The sequence below is a fragment of the Papaver somniferum genome, chromosome 5 (assembly GCF_003573695.1).
Source record: "Papaver somniferum cultivar HN1 chromosome 5, ASM357369v1, whole genome shotgun sequence".
Taxonomy (NCBI): domain Eukaryota; kingdom Viridiplantae; phylum Streptophyta; class Magnoliopsida; order Ranunculales; family Papaveraceae; genus Papaver; species Papaver somniferum.
In genome coordinates, this window is record NC_039362.1 from 54,864,335 (window position 1) to 54,874,682 (window position 10,348).

The 10,348-nt window shown below is 35.3% G+C and overlaps 1 long non-coding RNA gene across 1 annotated transcript; it reads left to right on the top strand.

Moving 5' to 3' along the window:
* The first annotated feature begins 2,144 nt into the window (after window positions 1–2,144).
* On the top strand, window positions 2,145–3,967 carry LOC113281602. The gene is made up of 2 exons (XR_003326269.1): window positions 2,145–3,190; window positions 3,338–3,967. It is a non-coding gene; the product is annotated as an uncharacterized LOC113281602 (long non-coding RNA).
* Window positions 3,968–10,348: the final 6,381 nt, after the last annotated feature.

Below are 10,348 nucleotides of genomic sequence, written 5' to 3' on the forward strand. Positions count from 1 at the left end.
GCGTAAACGAAGAAGAAGCAGATTTACATGTCGGTTTCCTTAATTATTACGCACTTATAAGGATATGTTAGTCATTATATCCTAAATAATTGACTTAGTCAATGTGGGAGACCGATTTGGTAGGTCCAGACGTCTAAACTAACAGAAAGGCCACTTTAGAAAAGATTAAAATTTTCTGCCCGGTTTATTAATTATATGGACGGAAGCTGGACAGTTTATTAATTTGCCCTTTAAATTTCTACCTCAAATATTGATGCCACGTGTCCTTATCCCGGCCGCGAACGATTCACGAACGCGAATAATACCGCATTATGCGGGAAGCCCATATGAGATGCGTACTGTGCTCGGAGTTGGAATTGACACGTATTAGTTTGCGAACGTATTATCCGCGAACAATTCGGTGATGTGCTAACTAGGATGCAGAGTAAGAACAAAAAATTAGGTCGAAATTTTGAAGTGTATTATTTTCCAAAAAAAATTAAATGGGTATCCGATAAAAGATTTTTGGAGTTCAGTTATGTACTAAGATTCGTCAACGGGTTAAAATTTGGTGAGAAAAATTGAAATCTACTGAAGAACAAACCTTAGCTTTTTGAGAGACTTTTCTCAAAGTTTTTTTTGTTCGGAACAGTAAAATCCACGTAATTAATATCAAGATTGGAGAAGTAGAAAAAAAACCTAGCCTTCTAATAGATTTTATCTGCAAAATCTTTGTTTTCACCGGTTTTTCAAGCACAATCAGAGACAAGTTGCAGTCGAAAATAAACCTCTTTGATGGAGCTACCCCATTCACACTATTTCTGGATAAGGAATTTGATCAAACACTTTAGACACTTGATCTAAATTCAGAGTATTTGATGCACATTTTAATTAAACAATCTATACCAAAAGTTGTTGGAACAAATTCAGAATCCATTAACAAAATCAATCATTGTTATCTTCGATTTCTTCAATGATATCTAATAATAATGGTAGGTTAAGATCATAGATCCATGAATCATTTATATCCCAAATCACCAATCTCTCCATCTTCACAGCAGTAATGATTTGAAGTATAATGTAAATTAGAATCAAACCCAACTTTCCCGAACCTTCAAAACATCTAATTGATCATTAATCCCCTATATTCAGCATCTTACTTCTATGGCAGCAACATTCCATTCTTATTGTTCTTCTAAGTGCAACACTTTAAAAAAAATAAAATTTCTTTGAAAATTTAAGCAGAGACATACTTAACGTAATCGTCCTTAAGTGTTAAGATTGGGTCACCAAGTTTCAGACTCAGTGTTAAAAGGAATTGAAGGACCAGTGGAAGAGTAAAATGAATGAACTAGAAGAAATTTTTCGGTTTCGTCAGGAAGCAGAAGAGATGGGAATTTTATCTCATGTTTCTTGTGTATCAGGGAAATATTTCAACTGTGTGTTTGGACCATCGGATTAGAGGATAATTTGGGGTTTTAAATGTTAATATTTTATTATTACACACACATGTATTTTGAAAAGGTGAGGGTACCCAAATATACCTCAAGCTAAAACTTTTCCTACCTATAAATCCTTTCTCCGAAAGTGATTGTTTATGGACTGAGTCGAGACAATGCAACTAATCAGTTCACACTTCGTGTGATCGTCTATGGATACGAGATCGAGACAATACAACAACGAAGTATGTTTACTTGATACAAAGGTTCAGACTTAACCAAACACAATAGGATTGCTTATCAAGTAAATAGGAATTAACATTTGTGTAATTTACTTTAATTATAATAAAACAATTATAATGCGGAAATATAAAGTAAATGACACAGCAAGATTTTGTTAACGAGGAAACCGCAAATGCAAAAAATCCCCGGGACCTAGTCCAGAATTGAATACTCTCCGGATTAAGCCGCTACACAAAATTACACCAACTTCGTATAATTGAGACTAAGCAACTAAACTGTAAGGACCCTCAAGCTCGTCAACGCTATTTGAATGGTCTAGCGATGATCAAGATACGATTAAGTCGATAATGACTCGATTAGTTAATATAGATTTTAATTAATATGAATTAATCTAACAACGATTTGGATACAAAATTAATATCATTGAATAAATCTCGAAAAATTATACAGAATAGTCTACTCGAACGTGTCAATCAGATACCAGACGAAGAAGTAATCATCAGAATACTGAGAAGGGAAAGTTAGTCATTTGGGCTTTAAACCGCCTGGCTTCTCGTATATGTTTCTTGGGTGCCTTAATCATTTTCTGGTCGGCCTTATCACTAAATGTGTCGAGAGAAGACTTCATTTTCTCTTTTCTCCTTCTTTCTTCTTCGTCTTTCTTCTTATCTTTCTTTTCCTCTTCTTCTGCGTTCTTCATCTGTTGATGAATAAATATGATGAGTTAGTGGTTCAGAGAGCTAGAGTTGAGATGAGAGTCCATAGATTGGTTGTTAATGGTAGACTTGATGTTATTTGAGCACAGGATGAGGATGTTTGAAGATGGATTGATGAATCAAAGAGCTAGGGTTTCCGTGAATTGAATTCGAGTTCTTAGGTGAAATGAGGGGTGATTTGGGTTGCTGCTAGTGGAATAACTTAAGGGTTGTAATTAAATTGAAGTTATGAATTTGATTTAGAGTCGAATTGAAGAGTTAGGGTTTGTGAGAAAGGTCAGGGAAGATGAATTTGATGTAAAGGGGGTTGAATTAAAGGATGGGCTCGATGGTATTGAAGAGGTTGATTGATGTTTTAAGTTTGAATTCGAGATTGGAGGTGATTGAGGTTTGTGTTCTTCAAGAAATAGGAATTAAGGTTTCTCTGCTAATTGATGAATGTTTGAATTGAGGTTTTAAAGGGGAGATTCGAGTTGGGTTTTGATCAGGTATGAAGTAGTAATGTTTGCATGGGTTTAATTTTGATTTCAGTTCCTCATGTTCTTCCCCAAATTAGAATTAGGGTTTCTGAATTTATTGGAAATTAGAGTGGAGTTGTTTAAATAGAAATTATAGGCTGGGTATGGTTGATGTGAGAAGTTAGAATTATCTTTTGAACTTAGAATTAGAAAATAAAGGATTTGAGGATTGTTTTGAGGTTTTGCTGAGAACCGGCGATGAGGTTGATTAAAGATGGGTGTTTGGAGATTGATGAATTTAAGGTTACAACAGTTGGAGTTGATGAAACAACAATTCAGGGAAGACTATTGTTGGGTAAGTCTCTAATTGTTCTAATTTCGGTATTTTGAATTGAGTTGATTAAAGTATTTGGTTTATTTGATTAAGAATGGAACCAGGATTGAGATAATTGTAGAATGGGGTTGTAATTATGGTTTAAAGTTGTGGTATTGTGGAGTGCAGGGAAGAGGTTGGTAGTCTGCTATTGAACTAGTGATGCAGATGAAGCTGTTAGTGGATTTAACTTGAAAGATATTGTTTGAAAAGAATTATTCTTGTTCATTTTTGAGATTAAGTGAATTCTGATGAAGCTCAGAATTTAATTGATATGACATGGATCTTTGTTGGTTTGTAGTGAAGTACAAGGTTTCGGAATGGTATTCTTTTGGGAGTTGCCGGTGGTTGTAGGTTGAATTACAAGACTGGTGGAGATGGAATTAGAATTGGTTCGAGTGTGTGTGTTGGTGGTTTAAGGAGTTGTTTAACAGTTCAGTTGAGGGAGTGAACTGAATTTAGAAGAAGCTGAGTATTGCCTCAGTTACAGGTAATCTGTATTTGAATTTAAAGTGAATTATGAAGTTTATATGCATTGAGTGTATGATTGAAGTGTTAAGCTGAAGTTGATATTTGTGAACAATCTGGTAGAACTGAATGAAGAGAAGTTGGATGGTTGAGTATAGAGTTGTAAATAGTGTTGGCTATGAAAAGCTTGGAACTGCAATTGTAGGTAAGCATAATATTTGTATTTGTGAATTAGCTATGGAGTTGCTTTCAAATGAATGTTTTGATGTAATGAAATAGATTGAAGTTGAACTGATGTTTGAATTGCAGAAGGGTAAGAACCTTTGGCTTGTCTGACTGAGCTTAGTCAGTCTGACACGTTTTCATTTAGCTGACTTAGTTGTCTGACTGAGTTGGATCAGTTTAACTCAGTTGATCTGTTTCTTGACTCAGTGAACCTTAACTGAGTTGGGTTCTTTGACCATTAACCCTGGACTTTGACCTTGGACTGACGTTGACCGTTAGATAACTATGTTGACCACAGGTTGACCGTTAGTGACCATTAATTGACTCAGGTGAACCAGGCTTTGAATTAGTGGGCTTGTTTAATGTTCTTGGGCTTAGTATCTTGTGTTCCCAGTTTGATGTATCGGACCCTTATGATCTGATTTAGCATTTGATTCTTCTACAAAGTTGTAGATGTTTATAAGACTTAGCTATTGGACTTTAGAACAAACCTAGTTGAATTAATAAACCTTTAGAAATACAAGAGATGGATAATGAAGATGTGTAGAATCATGAATGGGCCTAGAACCATTAGATATAACTATATGATTCTTTTGTGAGCCATTTTGGCTAGATTCTTAGAGTTCTTGTGTGATTAACAACTAGTCTATTAACAACGATCGATTCAAAGGATGACCAGTGGATCGTGGATTTCGAGGTAGACGTGGCTTGTCATCAAAAGAGGTGGGAATACTTTTAACTCTTTTGTGATTATTGGTGTTTTCTTTACAAAAGTTTACGTTTAACAAATTCATGCATTGTCTGATTGTGCTTTCCATGCATTGTTTAACTTTGAGTTACGAAAGTTCTGTTATTTTCTTTTAATCTTTCCATTGCTTGGAAAGGAATCGTAATGTTGTGTTCGTCTTTATGAATTGTTTGGGAAATAAGAATTTCCATTTGATTGCTTGGAAAATGAGAATTTCCATCTATGGTATATAGGATACTGCTCCTTCATTTATACCTACTTATTGTCGAGGTGGAGGCTGAATCACCTTATTAGTATCTAGGTGGAGGCTGAATCACCATATTATTATCTAGGTGGAGGCTGAATCACCATATTATACATTGTTTGGAAGGAGCTAGTTCCATATACATGATTGTTTACTTCTGTGAATTGTTTGGGTTTTAGTGTTAGGGAAAACACGTATTGTTTTCAAATCATTTCGAATGATTGCATGAAAGTTAAATGTTATTCCTATGTGGCACCCCTTTTAGGGATGATGTGCTCACCCATTCCCACTTTCAGTTTCAGAGATACATCAGAGCTCATCTAGTGCTAGAAGTATTAACTCTGAACAGTTTAAATCAAAAGGAAAGCTTGCAGCAATCCATGCAAAGGTATATCAATAGTTTAAAGAAAGGTGATGTCTATGATGGACAAAGAATGGTCGAGATCGTCTGGAATTCTGAACGTTAGAGATTGTGTCACGTTCCAACTATATATGACTAACCTTAACCTAACCATATATTTTTTTTTGCTCGATTACCTAACCATATATCTGCTACGTCAAAGCTCTGCTCCGTGCCTCTGTCCCTAACCGGTGGTTGATGTTATCACCAAACACCGCTAGCTTCTCATGTTTTCCTCTCGGACACTAAAACCTAAGTTACGCCTGTAATTGATCATTACCGATCATCTATGCGGATGTACGTGGAAGCAAATACCGATAAAATCATGGTATTACATGTAATTGATCATTAGTCTAATCCATTATTATTTCTCTACTGCTAGCAAATACCGATAAAATTACGTGTATCAAATTTTGGTGTTTAAACGATAAATATATATACACAAAATTGGTTAAAAAGACCAAAATCAACAATCCCTGGATGAAATGGACAGTTAGATTTTGATACTGTTTAAATGGACAGAAATGCAAAAATAGGCAGGATGTAACAAGTTTCATCGTGCCCATTTTCAAATATTTTTTCTTATTTCTAATTTACACAGGATGTATCCAGTTTCATCCTTGCTATTTTTTAAATTTAAGCTAGGATGAATCCAGTTTCATCCTTGCTATTTTTTTTTGGCCATTTCATCCAAACTATTTTTTACTCGTCCATTTGAACCGTGATTTAAAAATATTTGGACAAATGACCCATTTTCCGATATATATATCTCGCTAAAATATCAGTTAACAAACAGTCTATACATCATTCTCGCTCACTTTGTCCTTTCAAAAGTATCTGATGAAGAAAAGAGATTCATAATCTCTTTCTTTAATTAACTTTAGTTGTTTAATTAGTAAGTCACCCATCTTTATAACATTCATTCCAATTTTATTTGCTATACGTATAAATTGAATCCGACCTGACTCACTTCGGTTACTCACTGGAAATGTGTAAAATAATGGTTAGACTGGCTGTCATTCGCTGCACCCTTTCGACTTTGAAATTATGGTTTGAACAAAAATCGTTACAATTAGATCTTTCTTGAAGTCGTTTAAACAGATTCGATTAGTATCTGTTTCCATTAAATGTCGTTCCAAATTTGGTGCCCTTTCACACAGATTTGAGTTGGGCGCTTTAATAATTTCCATGAAATGCCGTTTCAAATTTGGCGTGCTTAAATTATCCAGCACGTACACCTCAAATTAGCCCAAATTTTCATTTACAAATTTTAGGTAGTGGATATGAGGGGCTTAAGCTCAAATTATCCCTCTCACAGGTCATACGTACAATCGACAATGCTACGGCTGTCAAATGTATTCCAAACAAAATACTGATATTACCAGGTTTTGGATACTTAAGTTTTCACTATACATGAAAGCTTAAAATATCCTTCAAATCTTTTAAATGGGCATCCCATATCCTGATGCTCATGAACTTCCTCGAAAATCGGAACAAAAATATTTGAAGAAATGAGAGTAAGACAATGCCTATGTTGGGTGCAATAATCAAAAACAAAGAAAAATCAAATAAGCAAAAGTTATTGATACTTAGCTCCTTTATAATGGAAGTGATTGCTTTGACGAAACGAACAAGCTCCCCGTATCTCCGCAACAGCAACAAGGCAAAACTTTGGAAAATAGAGTGAGTCACGTGTTCAACACGCTGTCCTTAAGACATTAGCGCCCGGCTACACTCAAGAGTGATGCTATAGCCCTCACAGGACGGATATCTCCAGGATAAAACACCCTAATACACCTACTACTAGCATATGTAGTAGATGCTCAACTTGAGCTTGGCAACTCCGAAAAAACCGTTAAGGAAAATCGCGAATGCTTAAAAACCGCTATAAAATATTTTCCCTTAGGGGTCCCTCTAAAATATAGAGCAACCCCTTTCCCATAGATTTTACAAAAGTAGTGAATTTCTTTATATAATTGACAAATACAACTTAAGAAGAAAAACTCCCCGATGTGGGACTAAAAGCTTTATATAGTTTCTTAAAACTACTAAAAATTGGAAACTCCACGATGTGGGACTAAAAAGTTTCATTCACAAAATAAAACAATAAATTATAATTTTTTTATTAAAACTTTAAAAAATTATTTTTTTTATTAATCGTTTTCCAACAATCCCCCACATGAATGAAAACTCAATAAAACATGAAAACGCAGATAGATCTTGGTAAATAAACATCCCAACCTCACGATCCAAACAGACTGATAGTGCAAGTGTTGAAATCATACTAGTCATTTCTACGTCCTCCCCCTCACACAAAAGTGTGTTGACCCCAGGGTCATACTATGGATTGCATAAATCATAATAGTATTGAGAGCTTTCATCTTTAATTCTCACATGGTGAGACTATAGGTATCTTTCACCAAAGTGAAAAAGTATGAACTAGTGAACCCTTAGTGACCTTTAGGTCCTAAGTTCCAGTAATACCAAAACCATCAAAATGAAAATCACATAAAAAACGCAGGAAATACCATTTTAGGCAGAGGTGTCCATGAGGTCTTGAACCTTTGCTTAGTGAGATATTACCAGAATTACTTGCTAGAGACAGTGAACTATGTCTTGAACTGCTAGCATTTGATGTAATTCGTGATAACAACCACGGGTGATATCTCCAAGATTGCTGCCAAGCTCGTGCCGTTTTGTCCGTTTTGGCCCTGGACGTATCCTGTTTCTCAGAATGCTCTAGAGAATCAGCTCATATTCTCACAGGAAGCGACCCACTTCCTCATTCAGATAGGTGAGTTTCCATAAAGAGTGTTACTGCTACACCCCACTTCAATCTTAAATTGAAACTATAGAACTCATTAAGACTTATTAAAAAGTCATCCTCCACATGCAGTCACACTATCACGTCTACACCATAGGGAAGGGACAGAGAATGAAAATCTCTGATAGTGTTTACCTTTACCCACCACAAATTAGTTGTCTCATTCGAAACCTTGATCATGGGATCTCCAGTCAGCAAGGTTGAGTATCCTTCATGGAAAGTTTAATATATGAGCTTAAGCCCCAACCCCCTCGATGCATTTTTAACTATCTCTTTGTACAAACCTTTCGTCAAAGATTGCGCGATATTCTCCTTGGACTTTATCCAATCAATGAAAATAACGCCGATTGAGATTAGTTATTTCTTAGCTTTAACTATTATAGATTGGCTAACACAATGTATAGATATAGCTGGCACAGGCCTATGCCAAAGAGGAATGTCTTCTAAAAAGCATCTTAGGCACTCGTCCCCCTCTCATGCTTTATCTAACGCAATACTCTCAGATTCCATAATGAATTGAGCGATATGTTTGTTTGGAAATCTTCCAACAACAAACCCACATGTTAGAGTGAAACCATATCCACTCGTAGACTTAGACTCCTCTGAGTTAACTATCCAGTTTGCATCATAAATTCCCAAGGACAACAAGATTCCTTTCATAAATCAAAAGAGTATTTTAGGTACCATAATACTCTACTCAGTGCATCTGAATTCTCTTGCTCTGGACTACAATTATATCCACTTAACTTACTCACAATATAGGCAATGTCTGGACTCTTACAGTTCATTAAATTCATCAGACATCCTATAACTTTTGAGTATTCAAGTTAAGATACTCCACTACCCTTATTTTTCTTGAGACTACAAGAATAATCGTACGAAGTACAAGCAGGTTTACAATCAGACTGATTGTATCTCTTAAGCACAACTCAACATAATGAGAACGACTAAGACTTATAAATGTTTGATTATCTTCTAATCCTCATCCCTAAGATTACATCAAAAGGGCCCAAGTCTTTCAAGTCAGTGTTCTCATTCAGTGCATGTTTTTAGTGGAATTGATCACATCTATGTTTGTATCAAGCATATCATCAACATACAAGCATACAATTACACAGACATCCTTAACAAGTTACTTGTAGACATACTTGTCAGATTCATTAATTTAAATCCACTATCCATTATCACATGATTAAATTTTCCATGTCACTGTTTACGTGCTTATTTGAAAACCATACAAAGATTTTTCAAATTACAAACTTTGTATTCACAACCTTTCACTACAAAGTCTTCAGGTTGATCTATGTAAATTTCTTTACCTAATTCACGGTTTTAGAAAAAGCTGTCTTAACATCCATCTGATGTATCTCTACGTTCTTTATGGCAGCAATAACAATTAGTATCTCAACGGAAGTAATTTCCGTCACAATTGAATTATAATCAAGGAAATCTACACCTTATTTTAGTTTATAGCCTTTAGCTACCAACTTAGCTTAATATTTTTCACAGTTTCATCTACCTATCGTTTCCTCTTAAAGACTCATTTACATCCCATGGTCTTACAACCTGGAGGTAAACTAGCAAGCTCCCAAGTCTGGTTCCAACGGACTGAGTCCATTTCACTAAATGAAGCTTCTTACCAGAATGGGGTTTCAGTAGATATTAAGGCTTCTTTACAAGTCTGTGGCTCAGGCAAAGATAGGCATGTTATGAAGTCGGTTTCATAAGAAGTCTCAAGTCTAATTATTTTACTTCTCTTAGGCTCAACATCAACTTCATCTTCCTTTAAAATAAGTTCTGACTATTTGAAGATAAATCTAGGGGATCAACAACACATCTCTAATGAGGTACAGGTTTAGAATAAACATGTTCAAAGAACTCAGCATCCCTAGATTCCGTAATAATATTCACACTAATGTCAGAAAAAATCAGAACACACAACCAAAAATATATTTGTAGAAGTATACTCAATATACTCTATACGAAAACACAATCAACATTTTTGGTTTCAATCTAGTTCTTTTAGGAAGAGGAATTACAATCTTAATCAAACGCCCCCACACTTTGACACATTCATAAGAAGGTCATCTACCGTTCCATAAACCATATGGAGTTTCATCTGATTCTTAAAAGGGTACTTTATTCAGGATATACTAGTTAAGAGGACTGCCTCCCCCCACAAGGCCGCAGGTAATCCTGAACTAATCAACATGGAAATTATCATCTCCTTA